The 5,768-nt window shown below is 40.4% G+C and overlaps 1 protein-coding gene, 1 long non-coding RNA gene and 1 other non-coding gene across 3 annotated transcripts in view; 1 reads left to right on the top strand and 2 right to left on the bottom strand.

Moving 5' to 3' along the window:
• Window positions 1-5,768, top strand: part of LOC123985431 (creatine kinase M-type-like) — a 36,203-nt gene that overhangs the window by 8,357 nt on the left and 22,078 nt on the right. The window lies entirely within an intron of this gene.
• Window positions 53-243, bottom strand: LOC123986682. Its single transcript, XR_006828945.1, has one exon. It is a non-coding gene; the product is annotated as a U2 spliceosomal RNA (small nuclear RNA).
• On the bottom strand, window positions 1,103-1,589 carry LOC123985434. Its single transcript, XR_006828660.1, has 3 exons — window positions 1,454-1,589; window positions 1,307-1,377; window positions 1,103-1,224 (listed from the first exon to the last, which is right to left on the bottom strand). It is a non-coding gene; the product is annotated as an uncharacterized LOC123985434 (long non-coding RNA).

Genomic DNA, 5,768 nt, shown 5'->3' with positions numbered 1-5,768 from the left:
AATTCTGTAGTCAGAGTAAAGTCCAGAGCACCTTTATCATTGAACACAGAGTGGGGGGTGCACCGGTCCTGGAGATACTGCAATACCAGGTCGATGCGTGGAGTGGACGGAGCAAGCCCCTATTCCATCTCCCTGCTCCAAAAATCAATTTAATATATGGTCCCCGGGTAGGAGACGTATCAGATATTAAACTGATAAGAACAGATACTACACTTGATCTTAGCCAAAAGGCCGAGAAGCGATAACGTGATGACGTCGGAGGCAAAGGCCTCATTCACCGCACACTCACTTTCACTGAGGGTGGAAAAGCTGCGGGACACTTTAAGGACAGTCGGCAAATAAGAGGAGCAAAGGACAACGAGCGACAGTCGAGGAAAATGTCACGGAGTCGCTACAAATAATGTTATTTAGAAGAAAGAAACGAAAATAAACTGGCGCCTCGACGCTTCCGGGTCACGTGGGGGGCCTTCTAATCCATCCTTCTAATCGCGAAGCGGCCGTTGCCACTTAACTCCAACGTTAACTGAAATATGCATCAGAGCCAAAACACCTTTGAATACACGGGAATAAATGTTGATTCGTCCACACAGTCGATAAAACTATCTAGTTGCCAGACTTTGCTGAAGCTTTGTTTGCTTCAAACTCCTAAAATATACTGATATTGTTGGCATGAGAGGCGTCTGACATTACAAAAAGATAAGAACAGGTAAATAAACCTACCCCAACACGTCCTGACGCCAAAAACACACCTTTAAACCAGGTAATAATCATCTCCGACTCCTCAGAAATCTGCAGTGATGAAGGTCAGAGGTCGCGTTATGCAAATGAGCTCCACACCGCCTCCAATGTGTCCGTCAGCTCGTTCAGTAATTTGTTTGATGGAACAGTTTACTCATTGGGACAAAACTGGCTGTTTATTTCTGATTTTAATTTGGTCAGAACATGATTCTTTACTGTGATAAATAATAGATTTTTATTGTTTCTCTGCTTTATATGAATTACTGTATTGATGCTTGTGTAACCAGGTCAAATAGTGAGGGGTTCAAATCCCCAAATAGTCACCGATTGCCATGGGTTTCCACACAAATAAAATTCAAAGACATGAGTTTCGACTGGAAGGAAGATTTATTTAAACAGTTAAAAAGATCAGGCTTTGGGCAATTTTATTTGCTGCACAAGCACAACAATAAAAACAAGATGTGGATGCCAATACTGCCAGAGATGCTAAGGGATAAAAGCACACGGTTAAAGACGCCCGGGGGGGGGCAGTATTTAACATACTCGCTAAATACCCGACAATATTTACCTCACACAGTGCACTAAGTAGTCAACCCAGCTCTGACTCCACCTCGCTTATGGATCGGATGTTTAGGCCCACTGCAATGTGAATCATGTTATCAAAAAGGCACACAAACTAGTAAACTTGCATAACTATTAGACAACATCTTTTTACCTCAGCGTTAACCACTGCCTTCTCTGTGGTGGACTTTTAGCACAACAGGCTATTCAGTTGATGAGGTCTGGACAATAGGTGACTTAAAATACCTGTGATGAAAACAAATTAAAACATGTTCACAAGTTAAAAACATTGTCAGCCTTGACTCATAACTCCTACAAAACATACTTGCTCTCTAGCCACACTGGACCACAATGCCTACAGAGAGATCCTGGGTGCGCTCTATAAATCAACTCCTAAAGCGGCACAGGTGTGTGCCTGCTTCTAGAGACAGGGGGGTGGAGCTTCACTGAGAGGCTATAACCGCCCGTGGCCTTACTAGGCAAAAAGCCTGCCTATCACACTTGTATGCTGTTCTTCAAATGTAAGACAAATGAGTAAATGTAATCAATTGAATCCGTTCGTCTAAGTTATTACGTTTGGCGGTAAAAAGCTTTTTATAGCAGCCCAGATGTCCTTCTTCTCCACATTGTCCAGCTCCTCCTCAGGGGTCCCAAGGTGTCCCCAAGCTACATGGGTTATGTAAAACCTCTGTGTGTTCTGGGTCTACCAGTGAATGGGCCTGGAAATGCACATACAGGACAAATTGACTTCATCTGGGAGCCTTGGATCATCTTTCCATTCAACAATGTGGCTGTTCAAAGGGTTTTCACAATGCAGTTAACCTTAATGTAAACCCTTTGCAATCACCTCTTGAAACCCAGGATCAAGTAATTATTCACACAAGCAGTTTTGAAATACTGTTACCATTGCATTGAAGTTTGGGTCAGTGACTGTTGCCAAAATTATTTGGTCCTGCAAAGTGAACACCCGGTGTCAAATGTTAACCAGGATTTATATGAACTACATGGAAGTTCAAGCTGGGTTTTGAAATGAGTAAAGCCCTTAAAGTGTTTTTGTCTGGATCCAAGTTGTTTGTATTTTGCCTTCGCTTATTATGTGCCTCTTAACACTACTGTAGAAATGGAGAATGCAAAAAAGAGATGTGATGACTGAACCGGAATCAAACCGGAAAACCCTAGTCACACACAGACTGTCTTGTAAATTAGAACCAAAATCCACATACATGTGAGATTATTACTCAAGTTAACTTTTAAAGATATCTATTCTGCACATCTGGGTTTGTCTTTGGCCATTCAATTGGTGGATGAGTTTAATAACCAAGTGATCTTTGTGCTTGTCAAAACTGTGACTCTGTGGGACTCAGACCCATCACCATTGAATCACCTCTTTTTTTATTATACATCCTATGCACCACGATACATCTATTGCACCACATAGCTATCATATCAATACACTCGTGATCAACAGAGGGTCAAAACTGTGACTTCTGTTTTCCCTCACATTCCCATTATATCTACATTTCTGAGCCTTACTACAAGCAGTGTTTGTTTGCTGATTGCAGATACTGAACGGTGTTTCTTGGTATTATATCCACAGCCTGGTCTCTCACCTGAAGTGCCTCCTTCACGCCTCTGTCGATGATCAGTGTGTCTATTCTCATCTCCGGGACTCCATCTAGAGAGCGGCAGGCTGCGCTCCTGGGATATGCTGCAGCAGGACAGTTTCACCTAAACTGTCTTTTCTTCTCATATAGTAAAGATCTGGAATGATAAAACTGTAATTACAGCTTGTTAGTGTCGGTAGGTTATCCTACAGTACCACACACATTAACTGTATCCATGAAAAACAGTAACTATCAAAGAGTTTGGTTTGGTGTGTATTCAAACAGTGCAAATGTCAGACAATCCAGTCAGGAGGTTGGTCATGCTTCTTCTTGTTCCTACATAAAGTCGCACCTTACAGTAAAACTATAAACATTTACCCCACATACAGTAATCAGACCAGACAACATGTTACTCGACAGTAAAGCCATACCGGATTTATTTTAGTGTAGCCAACTTATTGACAGAAATCACATCTCAAACATGAACAACAGCAGCTTCAAACATCAAAACGTCACTTTAGAAATTGAACACTAGAAGGGTTTTCTCATATTGACAAGACAACAACCATCGGTTTATTTCCCAGACTTTGCATTAATAAAGCGCCCCACTGCATAGGAAGGGACCACAATAACATTTAGCCATCACATGAACAATAGGAGAAAGGTTTATAAAACATACACTAATGTAGAGCAAAGAGATCTTACCGTGGGAATTTCATGACCATGTTAAAATATTTGAGAGTGCATATATACAGACAGCAGAAGGGGCTCCAAAAACACAGTAAGTCTGACATAAACTCTAACAACCAGCTGCGAGGTAAGTGAGATGAGTTCATCCCTGAGATTCCTGAGCTAGCACAGACAGTTTATTTCCAGGCCGAGACATTCAAACGTCTATTCACTCATTTTGGAGAACTTATGCATTTATTAAACATTAAGCCATCAACACTGCGTACAAATTTTGTTGAAAAATAGTTAAATGTCACATTAAATGAACGCTTCCTAAATTCGTACCATAGCTCGCTGTAGCTTGATGTGTAAAACAATAATTGAGATATACACCAGAAAACTATCCAGTCCACATAAATAAGACACATCCAGTCATCATTCATGTGATTTTTGTATAATCCAATCAATGACTGCAAAAACGGAAAACACTCCTCTAAAACGGACTAAAACCACACTGTGACATCTTTGACCAATGGGTTCAAGGTTAAGCTGACATGTCATACGACTTTCTATACCATTTAACAGAATAATGAAGAATTAATTCCTCATCGAGTGGTATTCCCCGTCACAACCTCCACATTGTCATGAAATGTGATTGGCAATCTCATAAAAAGCACATTTTTCCCATGATGATTGTATGCAATTTAAACACATGACTACAATTGTCACAATTTCACACTCTAACTTGAATTGGAAATGATCATGTGGTGTCAGTTTTAGGATCCTTTCTAAATCAAAACAAGCGAAAATCTGTTTCCTCCCCTCCAACCCATACCCTAAATATCCTGCTGGTTTAAGCAGCAAGCAAATTCTTGTACTGTAACAACACCTACTGCATACTCACTGTACTGCTTTTACTTTAAATAGTCAGAAAATATATCAGGCAAACAAGCTCACTCAATCTTGGGTTGGTTGTCAAAATAAGCAAATCCTTTAACACACATACCTGATAGCTGTACAAACATGTAAACATGTATCACATATTGTCACTGGGAAGATTTGTTTTTAAGAATTTTCTTCTTTAAATATATAATTTTTTAAAGCCAAGCACACCTTCTATAGGTACAATCAGCATGATGACACTGTATCATTCATAAGGTAGAACATTTGCATCTTTATTTGCATTTTAGTGTAGTGTCTCAAACAGAAACAATTGGATTAGTCCTCAATGCTTTGACAAATTCACTGTTTCCTGAAATCTGTACCAATATGAGTTTTACCCTACTGTACCCTTCCAGTGTCGAGTCTTACGCCATGTCCTCCTCTTTTTATTCTGCACTGCACCAAACAAACAAACAAAACATTCAGAGGAAAGGACTAAAAATATTTCAGTTTGTAAATCCCACATTTCAGTGATACCCAGGATGATGCTACACGCTCCCATCCCTCCATCAGGACAGGAAGGTCATGGGTTGTGGATGAACCACAAGATAGCGGTGAAGTTCTCTCCCACAAGAAGACCCTTTGTCCAGGTCTCCATCTCCGTGTCAGCAGCCATTCACATCGCTCACTCCCTGAGAGTCCCTCCCTTACTGTTGCCTGTTGTTTCTTTGCAGCAAGGGAGTGAGCTCTGAAAATTAATCATTTTGCGCGTTACTTAATTATTATTTGGGGTTTTGTGTACAGGTTTATTAAGTCAAGTTTATTTATGTGTCGAAATCTCAAGTTTATCCCAGAGGGCAGTACAGCATTAGACTCTATCCTTAGGGAAAATACGTACAGTGAGGAAAATATAATCTCAATGTATGATTTTTTTAACTATTTATTTGTATGATACAGCTGCAAATAAGTATTTGAACACTTGTCTATCAGCTAGAATTCTGACTCTCAAAGACCTGTTAGTCTGCCTTCAAAATGTCCACCTCCACTCCATTTATTATCCTAAATTAGATGCACCTGTTTGAGGTCGTTAGCTGCATAAAGACACCTGTCCACCCCATACAATCAGTAAGAATCCAACTACTAACATGGCCAAGACCAAAGAGCTGTCCAAAGACACTAGAGACAAAATTGTACACCTCCACAAGGCTGGAAAGGGCTACGGGGAAATTGCCAAGCAGCTTGGTGAAAAAAGGTCCACTGTTGGAGCAATCATTAGAAAATGGAAGAAGCTAAACATGACTGTCAATCTCCCTC

The sequence above is a fragment of the Micropterus dolomieu genome, linkage group LG17 (genome assembly GCF_021292245.1).
Source record: "Micropterus dolomieu isolate WLL.071019.BEF.003 ecotype Adirondacks linkage group LG17, ASM2129224v1, whole genome shotgun sequence".
In the NCBI taxonomy this organism is placed as follows: Eukaryota; Metazoa; Chordata; class Actinopteri; order Centrarchiformes; family Centrarchidae; genus Micropterus; species Micropterus dolomieu.
The sequence above is the reverse complement of the archived record's forward strand: the minus strand, read 5'-3'. Positions and strand labels throughout refer to the sequence as shown.